We start from the raw sequence: 26823 nt of genomic DNA, 5'->3' as shown, positions 1-26823 counted from the left end.
CTATTTAAATTAAAATTTTAAATATTAAAACTCTTCATTTAATAATTATCTCAAATTAAACTATTAATTCAAATTATTAAATCATACGGATTATTAAATCTCAAAGGATAATTATCATAATTAACTTATCCTAATCCCTTTTATCCCTCTAAATTTCAAAAATAATGGGAGGGGATAATTCAAAATCTTTAATTACCATATTTAACTGTTAAAAGATAATTAAAAGATGTGGGATTATCCAAATCCAAAAAGTTTAGGATCTTATCTTGGGGAATGAGGCTAATCTCGAAATCTTAGGGTTTGCAAACCCTAGATTTCGAAATCTTGGATTAAATGGAAAGGATTCAAAAACTTTTTCATAATTTTCGCAAATTAGGGTTAGGAAACCCTAATCTCGAAATTTCTTGCCTCCTAGGGTTTATTGGCTATAAACCCTAATTTGTCAAGTTCATACAATTGAATAATACTAATTGAAAACAAGTTAACCAAAGTCTCTGATACCACTGATGGGTTTAGTACATACAATCCTATGTGTGCATGCAACCCTATATTTGGATCTATGTTTTCACTATTAGATACACACCATTATGAACACATGAATAAAACCCTAATGTAGCCTACTATTTTCAAAATTCATATATAAGGTTAGATCACATACCTCTTGTTGTTATATTGCAATAACAACTTAAATCCTCAAACCCTAAGTCTTGAAAGCAAGCACCACAAGTGTAGTGCCGCTAATGGCTCACAAACACCACAAGCAATTGGAGAGGCTATATATATATATATAGAGAGAGAGAGAGAGAGAGAGAAGGAACGAGGAAGAAATCGGCCTTGGGACCTATTAGAAGCAAGTGACGGAATTCTTAAGACCTAGGGGTCTTTATATAGGGTTGAGATTAAGGTTGTAGTCCTTATCATTATCTAGTTGCTTTCCTATCAAGTAACCATAAGATAAGTCTTGATAACCCTTATCCTTAATCCTTTTGGACGATTTCAAGGATATCCAATCCCTTGAATTCATCCAACCCTTAACAAGAATAACCACTGTCTTATTTTGAAACTATCACATAATTACAATTCAGCCCCTCTAGTTTAATTAATTACACTTGGTCACAAAATTAATTCCTAATTAATTATTGACCAATATTAATTAAACAAATATGATATCTCCTTTAATATATTATTCTTATAACATATTAATAAATCATAATAACCTCTTTTTCTATTTATTTCTCCAGTCAAGTTGCTTTGGTGAAGGCAACCTAAAAGGACCACGCACAACCGGGTCAAGTATTTACCAAATATGGTTACATGCTTAGACACAAATCCAACAGATTCTTTATCAATCCAATCCTGATGAAATTCATTGGATCACAGTCATGAACATTTTAAAGTATCTTAGGAGGACTAAAGATATGTTCTTGGTTTATGGTGGTAAAGAAGAGCTAAGCGTCAAAGAATATGTGGATGCAAGTTTCCAACTAACATGGACAATTTTAGATCACATTCTGGTTTTATATTCATTTTAAATGGATGAGAAGTGACTTGGAGGAGTTCCAAGGAAGAGAGTATAACATACTCAACTATCAAGCTAAAGTATATTGGTGCCAAGCAAGTAGCATGGCTGAAGAAGTTCATCAGTGGTTTGGGTGTTGTTCCAAGTATAGCCAAACTAATTGATATCTTTTGTGATAATGAGGGTGTAGTTTCCTTAGTTAAAGAATCTCGAGATCATAAGCGCACAAGACATATACAGAGAAAGTTCCAATATATAAGGAAGCTAGTTGAAGATGGAGACATTATCATGAATCGTGTTTCGTTAGAAGACAATCCGACAGATTTTCTCACAAAACCAATATCACAAATCAAGCATGATTCTTATACTAGCTTTATAGGCATTATATTTTCTAGTGAATTGTTTTGATTAAATAATTTGTAGTTTGATCATTTGGAACATTTAGATGTTTTGATTTGGTGATTATTAATAATGAGTTGTTATGTTTGTTCATATTATATGAGTTCCTGCTTTTGCATGTTTAGAATCACTTCTAGAATAACATTTTATTTAAACTTCCAAAATCAGTACTACTCTTGGGATATAGTAGTGAATTTAGATTTTCATGTAGTATTGGTAGATCATCCATTAGGACGAACATAGCAAATCCTTGCGACCAAAACTGATGAGTACTTGAAAATGAGATGAATGAGTTTTTGTTCTACAATCTATTGTATCTTGGTTTTTTCCTAACTAGATATTGCATGAGGAATCATATTGACCTATGTAGTCAAAGTTTATTTGATCCTTCTTCCAGAAATAGAGAAGTAGATATCTCTGGACCCCTTACTAATTTTGTGTTGACAACAAATGCTTGGCTAGGCTGAGACCATGTTGATTAGATTCAATAATTAGTCAAGAAAAGTTACCACAAGCTGGTATCAGGAAACATAATATTCAACCATGAGATTGAACCTTGATCCATGTCTCTAGTTCATAATAAGATATTGTGAAGATAAAAGGAATTTGAAGCCACTTGTCTTAGGGTTGTTTGTAGCATTGTTGTTATAAGTACAATAGTTGCATTAGATTATCATTGACTGTAGTTTCTAGTAAGTATTACACCGATCAATTGTTCATGTCTAAGTGCAGTTGGGACTTGATAGAGATTAGCATCCATAGTCATAACAAACTTGGTAATATTACTATAAATAACAGTGTCCTTTTAGGTTACACACAAGAGCAAAAATAAAGCAGAATTGAAAATATATTTATATCAGGGACTTATTTTGTTAATTGACTAATATTTTAATTAATTAATTAGTAAATAAAGGAATATGAAATATTCCAGAATGATTTGAAATATCTAGATAATCACAAATATATTTGGTAATTATCTTTAGGGTTTCAAATCACATCCCTATATAAAGAGAGGTCAAAACCCAGTTTTGGTACATGAGAAATATACCCCTCAGTCACCAAAGTTCGAAACCCTAAACAACCCTAGAATTACCGAAGTACATTTCCTACATCGTAGTTATCTGTTTACCACATCGTTGTCCGCTATTGATTCATTTGATCAAATCTGTTAGTTGTTGGTGTTTGAGAATTGTTCATATCTGCAAAGGTTTTGTTTCTTGGGTTCGATCACAAGAGAGGAACTCTACGTTAGGTTCATTAGTTCAATGAACAGGCTAAACAAAAGAAGAAAAGCACCAAGAAATCAAAGGTATGATTCATTCTTTTGTATTCTTTAAGTTGTATATATTTGTTTGAGTTTGATCTGCATGTTTTGAGGCTTTAGATCATTTTAAATTGTTCTTTCCGCTGCCATGTTTTTGATCTTTGACTAAGGCTCGAACCCAACCACCTTCTAGAAGAGAACATGGTTGTTTTTACACACATATATCGACTCTTTGGTTTCCAAAAACAAAACATGAGGTCATTTGATGTGTTAAGGGGCCGAAATCCAAGGTGTGATGTGTGATGCATGGTAGTCTAATATTGACAAAATGTTTGTAATTTAATTTTACATAACATATTTTACCTTGTAAGCATTTAACAATAAAAGCAATTTTAATTAAGGGTTGATATCAATCTAGCCTTACCAAAATTTTTCCATTAGTTTTAAAAAGTCATTTTTTGCTTTCTAAGGGCATAAAGTCAAACTTTTTGGGTTTAAACGATATTTCTTGAGAAACTGAAGTGGTAATTTGGTTACCTTTTGCTTTGTCAGTAAAATGGGTCCATCAGCTTTTGACTATCTAGTTGGCATCTTGAATTTAACACACATACACACACTATCTATATATTTTCTCTCTTACTGTCTCACACACTCTCTCATATACACAAATATACACAGCGCCGTTGACACACTCTCTCTTTCTCTTGCTATCACTCTCTTGTTGTTATATAAGCTATTGGCGGTTCGATCACCTATATAAGGCTTAGACATGAGAAATATACAGATGTGGCTCCTCCATCAGGGAAAAAACAACAGAGCAATGACAACAATGTCACTTGAAGAAGAAATGTTTCGTCTAATTCTTCTATGACACGTCCTTCGGCTCCTACTCGAATCTTGACCTACTGTTTTAGCAACACACCTAGTTTAATGGACTTTTATCGGTGATGGCGATGTCTTTCTTTGGTCGTGATTTATTCCATTCATAATGCTATAGAGAATTATTCCTCATAGGCTTACTCTTATTGAGCCACTGGTGAAAATAATAGGAGTACAAATATGGGTTACATTGAAGAAGCCGAACATTACGGTTCAAACATCATATCTAGCTATTTGTGCTCGATTGTGAATTTTTTTCCTATTCACTAACTTTGTAGCGACTTGATTAGTACCAATAGACCAAATATTACTTGATTACTAAATCCTCTATCTAATTTTTTTGAATTCAAATCTCAAAAGCATGTACAAATATATTTGGGTCATAAATGTCACTTGATTACTGTGTTTTTGTGGTTTCTTGTATTCTAGCGGGTGGAGCTACCGGTGGTGGTGCTTGTGGAACCAACATCCCCATTAATTCTGAAGAGAAACCGTTATTCAAGCTTCTATTTAGTAAATCAGTATCCCGCATAATTGACAGATCGTTGTGGAAGCATTACCCAACCCGTTTGAATCATGGTGGTAGTTCAGAGTTTTAAAAGTAAGTTGTTTTATGATCAAAGAAAGAATTGGTTTTGGAACGACGTCATTTTTGGTAGTGAGTAACACCGCCAGAAGAGTTGCTGACTAATAAAGAGAAACAATAGGACATATCCTAACATTAATGAGTAAAAACGGGTTATAATTTTGTGTGTATTGGTTGACTTTATGAATCACAACATCATAGTCTTACAGATGATGACTCTATCCTATTGACAAAACACACATAGCATTACAACTGCGTACTCTACATATAGTGACCAAATTAACCAGTCAAATTATACTTTAAGGCACTACATTTTACTACAAAAAAAAAAACATGAGAGACTTTTTAAAACAAACACGATTAGTTTGTAGGGCTAAAATGACATTTACCTATTAATTAAACTAAAAGTAGTTTCAAAAGTGAAATTAAAATCATAATAAGTCCATGAATCACATAATAGAATCTTGAATAACAAAACACATAAGTGCTATTAGGAAGAGGAAAAAAAGTTGTAACGCCCCGATTCTCAAGTATGGATATAAGTAAGAATCTCTTTGGTTTAAGTCCTACTCGACGAGTTAAGGGTGTGCTACTCATCGAGTAGCAACGAGGGGGATCGCATATTTCGTGACCTACTCGCCGAGTCCATAAAGGGACTCGACGAGAAGGAACTGGCAAAAGAAACCCTAAGTCCCTGGTTCTGCCTTCTATTTAAGGAGGCATAAGCCTCATTTGGCCTCCTTGCAGTCAGTAAGAGTTCATAGAAAACCCTAACCGTGTATTGTGTCTTTCTTGTTCTTTGTAAGCTTGGAAGGAGGGCTTGTGGGAGGAAGAACTTGGAGAACAAGGGGATAGGAGCAAGGAAGGAGTGGGAAATCCGAAATATGCCTTAGTTAGCACCCACTGAAGGTATCAAGTAGACATCTTTATCTCTTTTCCCTTATAGATCTCATATGGTGGAAATCTAGGGTTTCATGGTTTGAGTAAGGTGATATTGTAAGACATGAGCTAGATCTGAAGTTGTAACTTCAGATCTGGACCTTTCCCGAGTTCTAGATTCATAAATTTCTTGTCTTGGTCGTGAATGAGGCCCCCCCCCCTTGTGCATGAAACCCATTAAGAGCTTAGTTTTGGCATTAAGAACCTTTTTAGACATGCATGCACGTAAATTTTGCAACTTTATGTGAAAGGCATGCCCTGGGAGCTTGGATCTGTAATTTGGAACCTTTGCATGGCTTAAAATGGGTCTGTATGTCTTAAGGACTGAAGGAACTCAGTGAGTCGCAAGGGCGACTCGGCGAGTCGGTTAAAGATAGCCATGGGCTCGATGAGTTGGATGAACAACTTAGCGAGTCCGATGAAGATTGCCATAGACTCAACGAGTTGCATGAACGGCTCGGCGAGTCGGATGAGTTTTCCCTAAGTTGGGAATGCGTGTGTATCGACGTGTTATTAGAAGGAAACTCAACGGGTGGCCATAAAGCCTCAATCGATAATCATGGGAACTCGACGAGTCACCCCGATGACTCGGCGAGTGGGTAAGGATTTCAAGGAACTCGGAGAGTAGCCAAGGGTACTCGACGAGTTAAGGTCAACATGGACTGTTGACCTTGACTAAGGACTTTGACTTTAACCAGGGTTAGCTAGTTGGGTTATGAAGTACTCTGTGAGGATGAAGACTTATGAGGATGTTTGTAATGTGGTGTAAGTGGTGGAGTCTTTAACGAGTGATTGGAGAGCTGTGATTTATTTATTGAGCTGACATCTACGAGGTGAGTTATCCTCACTACACTAAGGGGTATAAGGCACCAAGTTCAGCCCATTGGATTTGATATCCTAGTAGTTATTGATATGTTAAGTTGAGTTAGTGATGAATACCGGTTGATATGCTAGTCGGGTAGATCTGTAGGACTGCCTGTGATATTGTATGATTATATGTATATGCATTAATCATGATACATGTCGGCATGTTATGTGGGATGCGTTGAGGTTGTACTACTCCGTGCGGTAGCCAACAAACCCTAAAGTATTCCAGATATGAGTTGAGGGCCCGGTAGGCATTCCAGACTCATAGTGAGGACTCAGGAGCATTCCAGATACGAGCTGAGGGCTCGGTAGGCATTCCAGACTCGTACTGAGGGCTCGATGGCATTCCAGATATGAGCTGAGGGCCCAGTAGGCATTCCAAACTTGTACTGAGGGACCAAGGGGTAGTCCAACTTGAAAAGTTGTGGACCCAGTGCATGCTGCTTTGTTTTGAATGATATGATGTGTTAATGTTGATATTGCTATGTGGACTGTATGTGTATCGGTATTTTGGGGGTAACTCACTAAGCTTTCAGGCTTACAGTTTCATTTTATTGTTTCAAGTACATCAGGGGATCGAGGCAAGGCCAAGGCGTGATTGTACAGCTCCTCCTATTGTGTTTATGTTTCTGGGAAAAACTCTGATAATCAATATTTTGAAAACAAAGTTGTAATGTTTTGATGTACTTGACATGTTTTAAAAAGTTTAAATTGGGTTGGAATTTTGGATGTTACAAAAGTTCTATAAACTCAAATAACCAATTAATATCAATCTGGATATTAGAAACTAATCAAACTGTAATAGCAACTTAGAAATAATCAACAAGAAATCAAAATTTAGAAACAAAAATAGTTGTTAAGAAACAATAATCAAGAATTCAAAATTCAAAAATAAGGTAAAAATGATTTACCATTTAGAAGTAAAAAAAGATCAAGAATTTTGAATCAACAAAAACCATAACTAGTTATATGTAGAGTGGTGAACTAATGATATGTATAGTTGCAAAATTCGACAATCAGACATCAAAATCAACAAAAATAAAAAAGTGTGATTACATTAATGTAGGAACAATACTAAAATTAATTGAGGATTGATAGTTAAACAAATGCCTAGAGATTTATACAGTCAACTAAAAGATCGATGTTGAAATAAGGGTCTCAAAATTGATTCAAATGATTGAGGATCGTCGATGATGTTGAAATAGATTGAAGGATGCGACTTTGATTTTTTGTTAAAAAACAAATCAGTTCAACCCATTAAAAGCCCAATTCATTCATAAAACCCATTAAAATCCTTTTCTTAATAAAAAAACCAAGACAACACATTAGATGAAAAAAATATTACACATCATGACTCGCTATGCATCTAGAAAATCATACACATCAAACTTCATCATGGAAAACGCAATGCATCATATACACGATGTATTTGTAGGAACTCTTTGTAATTCATCTCACATAAGAGCATTTGTTTCAACAACTTAAGGAGTTAATCAAATGAACTATTAGTCTGATTTTTGTTCACCTTGATATGTATCGATTTCGCTAAAAAGTGAAGGGAAGAAAATCAAGTAATCATGATATAATTTTGATTGGAATTGCTCAAATAATTTATGAAATCCATCATCGACACTGCTACCCTCTATATCCGAGTTCCATTCATCATGATTGGTATGATTTCCCCTCAACTTCCATAATGTCGGTGATAACATCATCCATCTCGTTACTTGGAATTACATCATCTAGATCCGGATGAGTTCTACTTTCATCATGATACCTCCATTTAATATAATGTCAACTAAAACCATTTTGATGAATATGGAATTTCAATATTGTTATTTATGTAAAGTCATTGTTTTCACATTTTCTACACAAATATCTGATTCGACCTTTATTAAAGACGTGTAAAGGAATCAAGTCCTAGATGGAACATAATAGAGTTACAATTTTCAATAATAGTACAATTTTTATTAATAGGAATGATGAAATTGAAACATAAGTTAGGGTCTAGGGCTTACTCTACGAAAACTAAAAATTAGATGGAATATTCATATGAGTAGAGCAAACTAAAATTGATGATTCAAAAATCATCCCAAAAACAATAACAAAAAACTTTACAACATATAGAGTATTGAAAAGGGTGGGCTTCTTAGCTCATTATTTGAATAACTAGACTTATATGTAAATGTGTATAACATGATTGGTCGTTTTTTTTTTTTTGCATCATTTCTCCTTGGCTCCTAAGTATATATATATATATATATATATATATATATATATATATATATATATATATATATATATATATATATATATATATATACCCAATGAGAAAAGAGAAAATAACAACTGAAACTATCTTAAACAAACAATCATATAGTACTCATTCACGTTCTAATGAGATTAAATATTCTTAAAAAAAAGTTCCAAAATAGGCACGACCCAAAATTAATTTATGAATCGGTTCTGGTTGAGTATTTTCTAAGCTCATAATAATTAAAATGAAGACACACAACTAAAAATTGATGATTCCACACACTTTCATATTTTCGTTCATTATAGCATCTAACTTTTATTTTTTCCGATTATAGCATTTTACTTTAAATATAATGTTTTTTTTTTATTTTCTTTAAGTGAAACCCAAAATCTATGACATTGTTGATGTAACTTCAAATAATATCCCGTTAATTTTGATTTTCCTTGTATTTTAATATTTTCGCGAATTATATATGTTTTTTTTTTATATTATAACATTGTAGTTTAAATAATTCACTTATTAGATTATACATAATATTATGGTTTAAATGCAAGAATTGTCATTTTACATGTATCAATTTTTTCTATTATATTATATAATTATACTTTAAATGTTATGGTGTTTCGAAAGTCTTTGAGTGAAACCCAAATTTTATATTTAGATATAGGATTTGTTTGTTTGGAAATGCTTGTTTATCTAACAAAGTTCGTTACAATTTAGAGATTATCTAATTAAGTCACAAAATGCATTATATCATAATATCAAATAAATTCCTAGACACATCATAACATCGAACATATCATATCATAAATGCATAAAGTTTTTAACTACCTAATCTCAAGAAAACACAGTTTAGGGTTTATCTCATTAAATCATTACAGTCTAATTAAGTCATTGCAATCTAATTCAGTCAATATGATCTAACTAATTCAATATAATCCCTAGATACATTATATTATAATAGTATCAAACACATCAGAACATAAATGCATTAAATCCTTTGAAAATGAAGTCACAACCAAAAATATTTTAAGGATTATCTAATTAACTCATTACAATTCTGATACACAAGATAGAATCATTAAGTCCTTAAAAATCAAGTCATTACAACTAAGTACTTAACACATTCTTAATAACTAGCATACATATATATATGTAACGGCCATAAAATTCATGAAAATTTTAAACTTTTTAAAACAATCCATAAATCATCATTGTTTACAAATAGTTTCCAAAACAGGTTTAATATCAGAGTTTTCCCAAAATCATAAAATCAAAGCTCGAGAAGGTGCATGATCACGCATTCGCCTTCCTGCGATCCTCTAAGGTACCTGAAACATATTCCAAAACTGTAAGCCCAAAGCTTAGTAAGTTCCCCCAAAATACTAATACACAAACAATTAGCACATATACAATAACAACATGCAATGGGTCCACAGCGAACATATTGGATTACCCATGAGCCCACAACATAAGTTTGGTATCCCCTTGGCCCACAACTTATATCTGGCTTGCTCCCTGGCCTGATCAGTCCTCGGGCTAAACACCACTAAGCCCTCAGTATGAGTCTAGCATGCCCTACCTGGCCCTCAACTCGTATATGGGATGCTTATGAGCCGTCAATGTGAGTCTGGTATGCCCTCCCCGACCCTTATCTCATAACTGGTTTGCTCCAGGATTTGTTGGCTACATCATGGAGAAGTATAACCTCAACCTCACCTACACAAATGTGGACATATAAAAGATAATATCATATACAGATAAACAAATACTGGCACAGATAGTCCTACAAATCTACTAGACTAGCATATCAAATCTAGCATGCATATCTCTTCCATACTCGGCATATTAACAAATATCAGGTTATCAACCAATAGGTCGGCCTTGGCACATTCGACCTAAAAGTATAGTAAGGAAAACTCACCTCGTAAACTAAAAAGAACTGATGAGTTCCAACTCTGAATCTCAGCTCTCTCCTTGATTTCTAATTCCATAAAAATCCCAAAGTACAAAATACCCTCAAGGTCAAAAATGGTCAAAGTCAAAGTCAAAGTCAACATTCCGTGTTGACCCAACATGCCATGTTTATTTACAAATGCGTCGTGTTCCGCCAACCTTCATACAGCCGGGAAAACCTCAGCCAACACGTTGTGTTAGCTTGTAAACACACTGTGCTGGCTCGAATTCCAGTAGCTTAATACATTCAATTGTTTCTTCGATTCCAAAGGCTCTAAAGCTCAAATCTAGCCCATAATGCTATTAAGAAGGGTAAAGATTCCAACTTTATCCACTGGGACTACTCAAAAGGTCAAAAAATCCAACCATAAGGCTTAAAGATAAAAAGGATTAACCAATAAGTACTTAATTCTTAAATTCTGAAGCTCAACCCTTCCGTAAGAGATTCTAGCACCAAAACCATACCAAAGGTTGGTGCTTTATAGAGATACATGTCCAATGCATGTCTTGAACCCATATTAGGTCAAAATGGGAATTTATGACCTAATCTCCATGTAACATCTCGAAAATCATAGGGTAAAAATTTTATTGTTGATATATATTCATACATTCATTTATCTTTATTCAACATTCAAAAGTATTCCAAAGTAAAACAATTATCAGAGTAAAATCCCAAAATTGCAGAAAAACACGGGTGTATACAAATTTCGGAAAAACAAGGGTGTATGCGTTGCGATCAAGTTGGGCCATTCCCTTTCAAACCAGAAGTACCTAAAACCATGAACCACAAACTGTAAGCACAAAGCTTAGTGTGTTCCCCAAATACCACATACCATACATAACATACAAGCCATACATCTCATGCATATCCAACAATCAATGGAAACTGATATAAGCCAACCGTAGAATTGGCATTATGCCACGAGTTGTATCGTGGTCTTCCTTGCCAGGCTTGGGGCCAACACCCTAGGTTTTACAGACAAGTGCCAAGAGCCAACTCCTGATCTTCCTTGCAAGTATCACAAAGATAATTAGCATACAATGTAACACTTGTCCGAGGTATTGATTTATTTTTATAATTTTTAAGGTTTTGTGCATGGACTCGGCGAGTTGGAGTGCTCCAACTCATCGAGTAGAGACTATTAGTAGATACGGGGTTTGGGTCCTACTCAATGAGTCGGAAGGCCTCGACTCGGCGAGTAGGAGTTGTGAAGTGAAACCCTAATTTTTAGGGTTTGCACCCTATTTAAAGAACTTATTGTGACTCTTGCGGTGTACCTTATCATGCTAACATCCAGAGAAAACCCTAGACCGACCTTGAACTTTCTTGAGTGAGAGAAAGAGCCTTTGTGAGTAATTTTGGGGTATTTGTGAACGATTCTAGAGCTTGAAGAGGAAGGAGCAAGGAGAGGAGTAGTAGATCCAACATCTACTCTGTCTTGGCCATCATTTTGAGGTAAAAAGTTGTCACCTTGATCTCTAGTTGATTAGATCCCTTTTCTTGGTAGTAAATGACCATTTTTAGTGTGAAATGGAGTCAAGCTTGGATCTGGACTTATCACAAGATTATGGATCTGGATCTAGACCTCTCAAGGTCCCCAATGGCATAAAGTTGCTCCCTTTATGCAGCCTAACCCTTTCCATGCACAAAAACCTTGTAAGAAGCCTTGTTTTGGGGTTTTAGCCTTGTAGGGCCTTGCATGCACGTAAAGTTTGGAACATTACGTGGTATTTGCACTAAGGGAGTGTGGATCTGGAGTTTGGGACCATAGATACCACTAAAAAGGGATGAACTTGTTAAGGACCGAAAGAACTTGTCGAGTCCCTTAGCTGACTTGATGAGTTAGGGTAGGGGTTGCCCATTTTTGTGTTTCTAGATAAGTGCAGTGAAGGATTAGGGTTTTGGTTCGTTTAGATCTTAGTTTTTTGGACATATGATGAACTAGACGAGTCAATAGGGTGACTCGGTGAGTTCAGGCAGGACTCAGTGGGATGGATGCGGGAGGAACTCGATGAGTTCATGGGTGCACTCGACGAGTCGAGGTCAACATGGACTGTTGACCTTGGTTGTTGACCAGGATTGCCCAAAGTTGACTTTGAGGGTAATTATGAGATTATGACAAGTTAATGGTTATAGGAAATTGAGGAGGAGCAGTGCATGGGACATACCTGATTCTACCTTGTCAATTCAACATTTGAAAGGTGAGTCTTCTCACCATACCAATGGGTCTAAGGCACCAAGGTCGGCCCATTTTATGTTAGGTGGATTGTTGATTGATTATGCATTATGATAGCATGACATTTTCATGGAAGACCACGTGGGGGTTCTGTGGCATTTGGTATAAGACCTTGGAGGGTTTCCATGGTATTCTAGTATGTCTGCTTGTATAGTTTTCATTATGTCTTGTTTGGCAGTGAAGACCTTATGGGGGTTCCCAAGGCATGAAGACCATGTGGGGGTTCTCATGGTAGATAAGACCATGTGGGGGTTCCCGTGGCATTAGGTGTAAGACCCTGGAGGGTTTCCATGGCTTCCTTATATGTTGTATGCATGGCTTATGTGATATGTGTAGCTTATTAGCTAATATGATATATGTTATGTGGTATGTGTGTGGGGTATGCTCTTGGGGACTCACTAAGTATTAGCTTACAATTTGTGGACTTGTTTCAGGTACTTCTGAGCCCAAGGGCAGGGGCAAAGCATGATGGCACGACGTGCACTCTATTACCGTTATTTTACGGGACAATGTGACAATTTTAAATAAAGATGTAATGAATGTTGATTTGAAAACAATTATGTTGAGATTTCATGATTTACGGAAATGTGTTTGATTAATTAAAAATGAAAATTTTCTCTTGAAAATTTGGGACATTACATAGAATCTACAACTACTTAACTAATTAATTGCCAGAGTTTAGACTCTGGTCTCACATACAGATTGTTAGGAGCCACCTCCTATCTTCCATACAAAGTGCCAAGGGCCACCCCATGGTCTTCCTATAATACATAAACCAAATGGGTTGGCATTGGTGCATTCGACCCATAGAACAGTGATGAGACTCACCTCGAATGTTGAAGCTCACTGAAAAAAATCCCTAGCTGCTGCCCTGACAACTCCCCATGCTATCAGTACAAAATAACACCAAATTAGAAATTCGGTTCTAATTTATGACCCATAATCCATACTTGGGGTAAAATGACAATTTTACCCCTAGCCCAGCTTGAACCAAAACTGAGACCTAAATACAAAAACCAAAAAGTCCCAAAACCAATAGATCCACAAAGGCCCACTAATGGCCCAATTCTCTAAATTAGGCCCAATCCCTATATGGGCCTTATCCTAAAGTCCAATACTTTCCTTAGCCTAAAAAGTTGATCTCGGATGGCCCAAAAGGCCCAAAGCAACAAGTCCAAAGAAGTGGCCCCAAGATACGAAGCCCAAAAACACAACAAGGCTAAAGCTCAACTGAGTGATGTACGAAGGGCATACGCTTAGTACGCTAGGCATACTTGACAAGCCATATCATGACGAATAACTTGGTACACTGGGCGTACGGTCAGTTACGTAGGGCGTAAACTAACTTACACCAAAACTTATTCTATGGATTAACCACTTTGCACCTAAACTTCAGATAACCTTAAAATAAAGCTCTTAAGGCATAAAGTTGGAACTTTTATGCTTTTGCATGCCTTAATGGGTCCCAGCAATCATCTTTATCCATTAAGACCCATAAAAATCCAACTAGAACATGCATGGACCAAAAGCAAGGATCAAGATACCATTTTATGAACTTATACACTCATAAAGGGTAAGATCTAGCAATCTTAGCTCTTAGAGTGGCTCAAACTCACAATGATGACTCAAAACAATAAAATAAGCACAATTCTGGTCTTGCCCCATCAAGCATAACAAGAATCCAAGTTATGAACGTGGTACCTTCAATGAGTTGGAAACGAATCCAAGAGTCTGGATCTAGAAGTCTTCCTTTGAACCATAAGCTAGCACCAAACACCTTTTCCTTGATAATGAGCGAAAGCACACCAAAAGTCACACTTAGATCTCACAAACACTCATTGAGAGATTAGGGTTTCCAAAATGAGGCTAGAGGTCAGTGGAGGCAGAGAAATGAGAGAGCCATGAACTCGTAATGATGTTTAAATAGTGCCCAAACCCTAAAAATTAGGGTTTGGCACTCTGCCAATTACGCTAGGCGTACCTCAGCTTACGTTGGGTGTAATCACCCAAGCACACGTCAACTTATCATACATGCATGGGACCTTTCTTGCCAATCTTTTCAACTAAGGACCATTTCTACCATTATTTCAAATTGCCCTAACTTCCTCGTCTTAGGTCCGTTTCCAACGAACCTTATATCCATGGAAAGGTGGCGAGAAGCCCTACACTTCTAACAACTCACCATAGCCTTAAAACTTCCCGAAAAAAACCCAAAATTCATAAAGGACCGAGTTATCAAATTACGATTATACCATTAGGCTCTGAAAACACCATCGAACACTTACATCACTTAAACCATAACACCCATATCCGAATAGGGCCAAATCCTTTCTTCTGCAAGGCCCTAAGCCTCATAACAACTGATGATTGGGCCGCAACCCTGAATAATGAAGCAAATCCAAAACCAAGTGTTACAACTCTCCCCCACTTAAATTAGATTTCTTCCTCGAAATTGCTCCTTACTAATACTCAGGTCATACCAAACAAACCGAGCAACGCAACCAAAAATTCTAACCATAAAACAACCTACCCAAGACAACTGAACCCAAACAGAAACTCCCAACCCGAAGAAGAAAAATCCTTAGCCCTTATAGAAAACAACTTCTACATTTCTGAAACCTAAAATCTACATTGGTCTGACTTCCCGACAGACCGCCCATGCTAAAACATTATCATGCCAATTCCTTAATGAATAACAATCTAAAAAACACTTCCAACCCTAATTATCTTGATTCTACCAATGGAAACAAAGTCACTAACCATAAAGAGATGTAGAACACTTATACTTGACAGAATGATCAGATAATCCTACAAGTAGAAGATTCATCCCTGCAACAGTTAGACTCAAATGAGAGTTGTGTAACAAGATCAAATCAAGTACTTTGAGATTATTTAATCCAAACTGCAAGTGACTTAGCATTTCCTGAACAACAAACTACTCCACATACACGAATCTCAACTCACTAAGATTGCCCGAAACATCACGCTACCTCCTAGCTACTTTCCAAAAGCAGCAGAGACCTTCCTGGTCCCAACTTGTCTACCAACTATCTGAAATACCGTATTCCTACCCGATTGCTTAGCCAAAAGACACCCACACAGTCACCCTATGTGACTTCTGAAAGAAAGCCTCAACTTGCAATAATTATCCCAACCATCTTGCCACCAAATCCAATGCTAAACTGCATGCTACATGACCAACTATAGTCTTACATCATACACAATCTCCCATGACCCACCATTTCCCGATTCAAAGCATGTTGTGGCCCTCCCACAACCTTACGAACTGACCCACCCTGGTCTAAACCATCGTAAGAAATCTATGACCATATCATAGATTTGTCACACTCTCATTGTTGCACAGGGACCGGTGAATGCTACAGGCCCCATAAAGATAATGCCTCCAAATATTGAGTGCAAAAACCATTGCCCTAACTCCAGATCATGCATGGGATATCTCGTCTCATGAGGCTTCATCTGTTGCGAAGCATAAGCTATCACCCGTCCTCTCTACATGAGGACCACCCCAAACCAGTGATGGATGCATCACAGAATAATACAAAATCCTTAATTCCTTATGGGAGGGTCAAAGCCGGGGACTCACATAATCTTTTTTGAAAAGGTCTCAAATGTTGACCGCTGGTCAGGGCCCCACCGGAAATCCATCTCCTACCTCGTCAGACGAGTGAGGGGTACTACAATCTTGGAGAAATATTGGATAAATCTCCGATAGTACCCTGCCAAACCCAAGAAAATCCTATTATCCGTGAGAGATTTTGGAACCTCCCACTACATCACAGCCTCGATCTTTCCCGGATCGACTAATATCTCATCCTAATTAATGAGGTATCCAAGGAACTCAACCTCTCGTAACAAAAACTTGTACTTTGAGAACTTAGCATAAAGTCGTTCTCACCTCAAAACCCACAAAATCTCACGAAGATTCTCCTTATGCTACTCTTTGGTATTGGAATTGTAACGCCCGTAGATCCGGGTTAGTCAATTTAGAGGCAACAGGGGTCGAAAACGACTTTTTGACAAAATATTATTAAGAATAAATAATTTCAACCAAGTTTTATTATATGTTACAAGGTTTCCGTACATATAAAGAGCGTCGAAATCCGAATTATAACGAAGAAGTTATGGTCCGTCGAAGTTTTACGGCAAAACCGGCACGGCACCGGGAGACGTAAATAGTGAATTTATGATAGAGCTTCTTTTAGCCTTAGTAATCTAAATGAAAGTCGTAGAATATGTTAACCTGAGAGGGTCCATAAAAAGAACGCCCAAATCTGACTTCTTATGAGGAAGTTATGATTTTTCGAAGTTTCGGCTTAGCGGTGTACAACCTGAAGTTCGAGTATTAGATCGAGCGGTTTTTAGCCGATACAATCTAAACGAGAATCGAAGATCTCGTTATTAGTAGCGTAACGATAAAAAGACAGACGAAAATAGACATCGGATAAAGAAGTTATGAGATTTTAACGGACCAATCCTGTCTCAGCCTGTTAAAAATATAACTTTAAAAATAAAGTCAAAATTAGCCGACGGGGTCTAAATGAAAGTTGTAGAGTACGTCTCCACCTACGCGAGGATATAAAGAACGTCAAAAACTGAGTTCGTATGAACGAGTTACAAATTATAATAGCATATTTACGTATTAAAATAAAGTATAAATCATGTATACATACACATATATATACATATGTATATATCATTAGAAAGGTATCGACGATGCGGTCATTATAAGACTAATGTTGAGTTCTTTCGACATTAGTTTAGTACAAATATCATTAAATCCATTTAAAATAGTATTATAGAGGGGTGTTTAGTTGTTTATATAACTATAAGGTCATTAAGTAATTATGGAGGGTAGTTTTTGTAAATTCAATTACTATAAATAAGAGGCTTGGGCTCTCATATTTCTTGCACCATTCTCTTGATTCAAGAGTCTTTCTCTCCTTATCCCCCGAGCATTTCGGTCCCTCGTGATTCAGCTTCTCTTTCTGTAGTTTTAGTATAGTAAGGTGAGCGCTGAAGCGCTGCACGAATCTTTCTTAGAAAGATTCAGCGACGAAGTTCTGCCCCTGCAGAGCCAGACTCCTAGCTAAAATCCCCTTGAAAGTAAGTTATGCTTACCTATTTTAAATATAGTTTATATTTAAAATTAGTATTGTTATTATAAATTTATAATAAATATTTGAGCTATTATTATGACTTATATAAGTGTCGTTATAATATCTTTTAACTACTCGCAGTACGGGGAATCTGGTTTAAAGGGCCGCATAGGGTTGTTGGATTTCAGAAGTGCTATACGCCAAAATGGTCCTGCCCTCCGGTGTTTTATGTTTGGCCCCTGTCTGTACATAGTAGTTGGAAAGTATTGTTTAAACGCTTATATTATAATAATAATAATAATAATAATAATAATAATAATAATAATAATAATAATAATAATAATAATAATAATAAGACTAATAATTAGTCACGGTAATATTAGACTAAAATCTAGTGGTGATAATACTAGGTTTCGTCAAAGGAAATTATTTTAAAGTAAACGAAGCACTGTCCGAGTACCGAGTCACCACCTTCTCAGGTGAGTGCATAGTTACTTTCAGCTTACACATAGATATGAAGTATTTTATATAAATTACGTGTTGTGTGTGTATATTATCTGTATAATTGCTATCTATGCTGGATGAACGTTTTATACATGTTTTCAATGATTTAAACTGTATATGTATTTTATATCTACAAAATGTGTTGGGTAAAACATGGGTAGATGTATTAGTTGTTGTGTGATAAAATGAAATAATGAGATGCCTCGTTATAGATGTTCTTGATGATCTAGTCATCTAGCGGAGTATAGATGACGACCACGGACTATTCTAGACAGTCCAGTGGAACACTTACAGGCTCGCAACCTGTAGGTGTTTATTCGAACTTTGTGTTTAACCGAACTGTGTGTTTATTCGAACTGTGTGTTTATTCGAACTATGTGAACTGTGTGCTCACCAAATATACTCCATCCCAATAATAGTCCTTTGACTAGGTCCCTTGTGTTAGATGTTTTAGGGACGTAATGTGAGGATAACGGGAATGGGTAATTGGGTTGATTGTTTGATGTTTAAAAATAATAATTATATTATTGTGGGTTGAAAACCCTATGTGCTCACCAGGTTTCCCAACCTGACCCACTCAGTTTATTTTTATCACAGGTGTTGATATGAAGTCACAATACACTGAGAGATTTAAAGAGATGTAGATCACTAGTGTAAATAATTGTAAGTTCTGTTTATGCTTATGTTTCTGTATTAACGATGACATCCCAAACGTTTTAAAATGAAATAAATACGTTTCATCGAAAATGTTTTAATAACGTATTTACCATGTTTTTCTGGGAACAAATTCCGCAACATTTTTATAAAATGAAGTACTCTGATTTTTATAAAGCATAAACAAAATCGGTCTTTTCTGGCCGTGATTTTTGGGGATGTCACAGTTGGTATCAGAGCATTAGTTTAAGCGAACTAGGAATATGGATTTATTTCTAGACTTAAACTTAGAATGCTAAGCGATGATTGTGAGGTGTGAGCACTAGATTATTTTAGGAATTGTGCCTAAAATGCTTTTATGTGCTAAATGCTTGTGCCTGATATGCTGTTATTTGTTCGGATCTATGGTCTGTTGCCGACCGGATCTGGAAACCTTATGTTTTTAGGATTCTAAGCGTTTAACTACGATATTAGAACTAGCATATAAACGTTTCGAAGTGATAAGAATGATTTAAACGTCAATCCTAAGTAAAGGTCTAGATTCACCTTATTCGGTGTATAGATTAAGATGGCAAGAACCCGTAGCGAAAGCGTGAATGCAAATGGGAACGGAGATCAACCCCCAGCGATTGAGCAAATACCGGTGATGGAAGCCACTGCCGAGCCAGTCATGATGGCCGGAGTGCAAGCGATGATCCAAGCGATGTTGGATCGTCAAATGGAGGAAACTAGACGTTTGCTCCAGCAAAATCGAGAGGAAGCCACCATTCAGATCGAACAGCCCGAGTTGAACGAAGGGCAAACTGAGGAAGGAAACTATAGTGGGACTGTTGGTCAAGTCAACCCACCAATAGTTCAACAAAACAACCAAGATGACGAAGTCGAGAGGAATGGATGCAAGTAAAAGGATTTTCTTACTTGCAAGCCATCAACTTTCACTGGAAAGGAGGATTCGATCGGGGTCATGGATTGGATCTCGGAGATGGAATTAGCTTTCATGACGTGTGGTTGCAAGGGAAAACAACAGACCACGTTTACAGTGCGTCAGTTTCGAGGAGGCGCTGTACGATGGTGGAATACCTTGGGAAAGACGTTGAGCCCCAATGAGCCCCTGCAACTGACATGGGCAGAATTTCTGGTGCAATTCAAATGTAGGTACTGCTCAGCCCAAAATCTGCTCGAGCTAGAAAACCAATTCCTTACCTTAAAGAAAGGAAGCATGTCTATTGATGAATACACCAACAACTTCACAGAGAAGATGGAGTTCGCCTTACGTCTTGTTCCGGATGAGCTGACAAAAATTGACAAGTACGCAAAAGGACTTCCATGGGAATATGCAGTGCCAGTGCGTTAGGCACCTACTTTGGAGGCAGCTATCTGGGCTGCCAAGTCGGTTGAGGAGATGATCAAGGGAAGAGCCGCCAACGAGACCGAGGTTGGCGAAAAGAGGAAGTTTGAGGGATCTGCGAAGCCCGATGAGAGAAGCAAATCCAGTACCAAGAAGTTTAGAGGAGGAGGGAGTGAAGGAAGATGGTGCGAGAAGTGCAAAAAGAAACACTCTGGAAAATGCAGTGAGGAAGTAACTTGTTTCAAGTGTGGGAAGCATGGGCATTATGCCAACGAGTGTAAATTCAATAAAAGGGTGTGTTACGAATGTAATGAGGAAGGGCACTTCAAGAAAGATTGCCCAAAGAGAGAGGGGGCTACAAAGCCAAATGTGTCGCCAAAGCCAAAGGCGAGAGCATTTCAAATGATCCTTGACGAAGCAGATCACAATGCGAGGATTTAGGAGTGACGGTTTGACATCCAAAGATCGAGTTATGAAGTAGCCATAGAATCGTATGATGTAGCCTGTTAGAGGCATAATCTAGGGTGAACTTGAACACCTATGTAATAGTTTCAAGGAATAATAAAAAACCTTCGTTTTGATATTTGATGTGTTAAGCTGTTATGTGATTTTCTTATGTGGTGACTTGGAAAACTGCGGGACAATACCTGAGACGAGTATGAGTAGGTGTGAATGGTAGTAGAGGCCTATACTACCGGAAGCACAAGACTCACACTTGGATCAAGGAAAGTCACAAGGTTACCAAGAAACTAGTAATTGATTTTGTTTTATTCAAGTATGTCATTACCATTGCTTCGGTAATGACTAAGAAGATTGTTGTTATCCCGACCCTAGTGGTCATATCACATTGAGTCCGACTACGATGAGTAGGTTACGTGGTTCAGAGAACCAAGTTTGATGTAGCGTCCGACTTAAACCAAACGATTGAAATCAAAGCGATCAATAGAAGTATCACGCTCGTTGTTAAAGAAGCTGGTAGCTAGAAATGCTACATGTTAAAATGTGGTTATATCACATTAGACGATGAAGGAAGGCATATTCCATTCCGGAATTTGACTCTAAGATACCTGAGTCTAAGCATTGCTACATACGATGATAGGTCATTAGAATATGACACATCGGTCAATTGTAGTAATCAAATTAACTTATCTTAAGTTTGTTAAGAAGAAAAAGGAGTCTTTGATAAAGAATGAGATTGTGACATGAAGGTCATGAATGAAAGTCCAACGAGCAGGTGCAAGACCGAGCACCGCCTATAGTCAAGGAGTCCAAGAGTTAGATACTCGTTCGAAGCGACATAGAAGTTACAGTTATTACCTAGGATGAAGAGATAATGTATGGAGTCATTATAAAATCCTGTTTCGTTGATGATTCCGGGACGTAATCATCCTAAGGGGGAGATAATTGTAACGCCCGTAGATCCGGGCTAGTCAATTTAGAGGCAACAGGGGTCAAAAACGACTTTTTGACAAAATATTATTAGAATAAATAATCTCAACCAAGTTTTATTATATGTTACAAGGTTTCCATACATATAAAGAGCGTCAAAATCTGAATTATAACGAAGAAGTTATGGTCCGTCGAAGTTTTACGGCAAAACCGGCACGGCACCGGGAGACGTAAATAGTGAATTTATGATAGAGCTTCTTTTAGCCTTAGTAATCTAAATGAAAGTTGTATAATATGTTAACCTGAGAGCGTCCATAAAAAGAACGCCCAAATCTGACTTCTTATGAGGAAGTTATAATTTTTCGAAGTTTCGGCTTAGCGGTGTACAACCAAAAGTTCGAGTATTAGATCGAGCGGTTTTTAGCCAATACAACCTAAACGAGAATCGAAGATCTCGTTATTAGTAGCGTAACGATAAAAAGACAGATGAAAATGGACATCGGATAAAGAAGTTATGAGATTTTAACGGACCAATCCTATCCCGGCCTGTTAAAAATATAACTTTAAAAATAAAGTCAAAATTAGCCGACGGAGTCTAAACGAAAGTTGTAGAGTACGTCTCCACCTACGCGCGGATATAAAGAACGTCAAAAACGGAGTTCGTATGAACGAGTTACAAATTATAATAGCATATTTACGTATTAAAATAAAGTATAAATCATGTATACGTACACACACACACACACACACACACACACATATATATATATATATATATATATATATATATATATATATATATATATATATACATATGTATATATCATTAGAAAGGTATCGACGATGCGATCATTATAAGACTAATGTTGAGTTCTTTCAACATTAGTTTAGTACAAATATCATTAAATCCATTTAAAATAGTATTATAGAGGGGTGTTTAGTTGTTTATATAACTATAAGGTCATTAAGTAATTATGGAGGGTAGTTTTTGTAAATTCAATTACTATAAATAAGAGGCTTGGGCTCTCATATTTCTTGCACCATTCTCTTGATTCAAGAGTCTTTCTCTCCTTATCCCCCGAGCATTTCGGTCCCTCGTGATTCGACTTCTCTTTCTGTAGTTTTAGTATAGTAAGGTGAGCGCTGAAGCGCTACACGAATCTTTCTTAGAAAGATTCAGCGACGAAGTTCTACCCCTGCAAAACCCGACTCCTAGCTAAAATCCCCTTTAAAGTAAGTTATGCTTACCCTATTTTAAATATAGTTTATATTTAAAATTAGTATTGTTATTATAAATTTATAATAAATATTTGAGCTATTATTATGACTTATATAAGTGTCGTTATAATATCTTTTAACTACTCGCGGTATGGGGAATCTGGTTTAAAGGGCCGCATAGGGTTGTTGGATTTCAGAAGTGCTATACGCCAAAATGGTCATGCCCTCCGGTGTTTTATGTCTGGCTCCTGTCTGTACATAGTAGTTGGAAAGTATTGTTTAAACGCTTATATAATAATAATAATAATAATAATAATAATAATAATAATAATAATAATAATAATAATAATAATAATAATAATAAGACTAATAATTAGTCACGGTAATATTAGACTAAAATCTAGTGGTGATAATACTAGGTTTCGTCAAAGGAAATTATTTTAAAGTAAACGAAGCACTGTCCGATTACCGAGTCACCACCTTCTCAGGTGAGTGCATAGTTACTTTCAGCTTACACATAGATATGAAGTATTTTATATAAATTACGTATTGTGTGTGTATATTATCTGTATAATTGCTATCTATGTTGGATGAACGTTTTATACATGTTTTCAATGATTTAAACTGTATATGTATTTTATATCTACAAAATGTGTTGGGTAAAACATGGGTAGATGTATTAGTTGTTGTGTGATAAAATGAAATAATGAGATGCCTCGTTATAGATGTTCTTGATGATCTAGTCATCTAGCGGAGTATAGATGACGACCACGGACTATTCTAGACAGTCCAGTGGAACACTAACAGGCTCGCAACCTGTAGGTGTTTATTCGAACTTTGTGTTTAACCGAACTGTGTGTTTATTCGAACTGTGTGTTTATTCGAACTGTGTGAACTGTGTGCTCACCAGATATACTCCATCCCAATGATAGTCCTTTGACTAGGTCCCTTGTGTTAGATGTTTTAGGGACGTAATGTGAGGATAACGGGAATGGGTAATTGGGTTGATTGTTTGATATTTCAAAATAATAATTGTATTATTGTGGGTTGAAAACCCTATGTGCTCACCAGGTTTCCCAACCTGACCCACTCAGTTTATTTTTATCACAGGTGTTGATATGAAGTCACAATACACTGAGAGATTTAAAGAGATGTAGATCACTAGTGTAAATAATTGTAAGTTCTGTTTATGCTTATGTTTCTGTATTAACGATGACATCCCAAACGTTTTAAAATGAAATAAATACGTTTCATCGAAAATGTTTTAATAACGTATTTACCATGTTTTTCTGGGAACAAATTCCGCAACATTTTTAAAAAATGAAGTACTCTGATTTTTATAAAGCATAAACAAAATCGGTCTTTTTTGGCCGTGATTTTTGGGGATGTCACAGGAATATACCAAGATATCATCAATAAATACAATCACAAAATGATCGAGCATCAATTCTAGTTCATTTCTACCTATCTCTTTCTCATCCTCTTGCATAGAGTGTTTGTAAGCCATTAGAGGTGTAGCACTTAAAGCACTTGCTTTCAAGTATCAAATATCTTCAAGGTTTTCTTGTTATTACTACATAACAAGTAAGGTAAAAAATATAAACCCTAATTTTGTGTAATTTTCTAATTATATACTAGTTTCTAGGGTTTTGCTTTGGTATTCAAGTTTGCATGTTCAACTAGTGAAAAACCTAGATCCAAAGCAATCGAATTGCATGGAGACATAGGATTGTAGTTATGCTCAAAACCCATTAGTAACGACCATAAAATTCATGAAAAGTTTAAACTTTTTAAAACAACTCTTAAATCATCATTGTTTACAAATGGTTTCCAAAACAGGTTTAATATCAGAGTTTTCCGAAAATCATAAAATCAAAACTCAAGGAGGTGCACGATCACGCCTTCACCTTCCTACAATCCTCTGAGGTACATAAAACATATTCTAAAATTGTAAAACCAAAGCTTAGCGAGTTCCCCCAAAATACCAATACACAAACAATTAGCACATATACAATAACAACAAGCAATGGGTCCACTGCTAACATATTGGATCACCTTTGAGTCCACAACATAAGTCTGGCTTGCCCTTGGCCCACATCTTCTGTTTGGCTTGCTCCCAGGCCTGATCAGTCCTCAGACTAAATACCACTAAGCCCTCAGTACGAGTCTGGCATGCCCTTTCTGGCCCTCAGCCTGTATCTGGAATTCTCTTAAGCCCTCAGTATGAGTCTGGTATGTCCTTCCATGCCCTCAACTCATATCTGCTTTGCTCTAGGGTTTGTTGGCTACAGTACAGAGCAGTATAGCCTCAACCTAACCCACACAATATGTCAACATATAACAGATAATATCATATACAGATTAACAAATAGTATCACAGGTAGTCCTACAGATCTACTAGACTAGCATATCAAATCTAGCATAAATATCTATTTCATACTTAGCATATCAACAAATATCAGGTTATCAACCAATAGGCCGACCTTGGTTCCTTTAACCCAAAAGTACAGTGAGGAAAACTCACCTCGCAAATTGAATAGAACTAATAAGTTCCAACGCCAAATCTCATCTCTCTGCTTGATTCCTATTTCCATAAAAGACCAATTTCCATAAATTAAAAAAAAAAAAAAAAAAAAAAAAAAAAAAAAAGTACCCAAAATACCCTTAAGGTCAAACTTGGTCAAAGTCAAAGTAAACAGTCAAGGTCAATAGTCTGTGTTGACCCAACACGCTGTGTATACTTACAAACATGATGTATCCTGCCAACGTTCATACGATCGGGAAATCCTCAGCCAACACGCTGTGTTGGCTTGCAAACACGTCGTGTTGGCTCGAGTTCCAGCAGCCTAACACATTAAGTTGTTTCTTCGATTACAAGGGCTCTAAAGCTCAGGTCTAGTCCATAATGCTATTAAGAAGGGTAAAGTTTCAAAGTTTATCCACTTATACTACTTAAAAGGTGTGACAACTGTCAATTCAGGTCATTCTTGGACTCATGCATCTTTATAATAACCATTCATGCACAACATGCCATGACCTAGTAGTATAAATTAGGTCAAAAATCTTGCATAAACTAGGATCCAACTAAGGTCTAGGACTAATATACTTGATACTTACAATTCTAGTAAGTTGCTTAGCTACAATAGGAAATGCCAATACTATAATTAGAATAAGCTTCAAACTTTGTTATAATTGAAATAGGGTATAAAACTCTAAAAATAAATTAAAACACTCTAATTATACTTCAACATGTTGTTGAATATCAATCAATGTTCCAAAAACTCTAAACAGCCAAAAATCCAAATTTATAAATCTTAAAGCTTAAAAACTTTATAAAATTTGGCTATAAACTTTCTAATATCAAATTTTATTAATCAAATTATGGATTATACCAATGAAATAGAAATATAAATTACAAGTATTAATCATAATTTATTAGTTAAAAACAAGATTTTTAAATAAATCAAAAATTGCTTAAAGAATCACTTTTATAAAAATTAGATTTTTATAAAAATTAAGGAGGGATTTTTTATAAAAATTTGAATTTAGGAGAGAGGAGGCTTTAATGCCTCAAAAATCTGGCCATCTCCCCTCTCCCCATGCACTCTCTTCCCAAAACTCATGATTAAACTCAAACCCACACTCCACCTCTTCTCTCTTCACTCTTCTCACTTCACTCTCTTCACACAC

The sequence above is a fragment of the Lactuca saligna genome, chromosome 4, assembly GCF_052625555.1.
Source record: "Lactuca saligna cultivar CGN05327 chromosome 4, ASM5262555v1, whole genome shotgun sequence".
Classification (NCBI taxonomy): domain Eukaryota; kingdom Viridiplantae; phylum Streptophyta; class Magnoliopsida; order Asterales; family Asteraceae; genus Lactuca; species Lactuca saligna.
The sequence above is the reverse complement of the archived record's forward strand: the minus strand, read 5'-3'. Positions refer to the sequence as shown.